Source organism: Gekko japonicus, unplaced genomic scaffold (genome assembly GCF_001447785.1).
Source record: "Gekko japonicus isolate JY-2015 unplaced genomic scaffold, Gekko_japonicus_V1.1 scaffold255, whole genome shotgun sequence".
In the NCBI taxonomy this organism is placed as follows: domain Eukaryota; kingdom Metazoa; phylum Chordata; class Lepidosauria; order Squamata; family Gekkonidae; genus Gekko; species Gekko japonicus.
This window is the reverse complement of record NW_015160843.1, coordinates 1,181,210-1,181,530: the sequence shown is the minus strand read 5'-3', so window position 1 is coordinate 1,181,530 and position 321 is coordinate 1,181,210.

Sequence of the window (321 nt, the reverse complement as noted above, 5' to 3'; positions counted from 1 at the left end):
CCACTGTTACTCCAGCCGCAAAGATCAAATCGAGCATGTGCCCGGCCTGGTGAGTGGGGGTTGATACGAATTGGGAGAGTCCTAGTGCCACCATGGACGATACTAGGTCCACTGCCTGACTGGACGCTGCGTCATCGGCATGGATGTTGAAATCACCCAGGAATAAAAGTCTAGGGTGCTCCAACGCCCAGCCTGATACGGCCTCCATCAGGGATGGCAGGCTACTGGCCGGTGCATTAGGCGGTTGGTACACCAGTCAGATTCCCAAACTCTCCTCGGCCTCCAACACCAGGCCGACACACTCAATGCCCGTGATCTCCA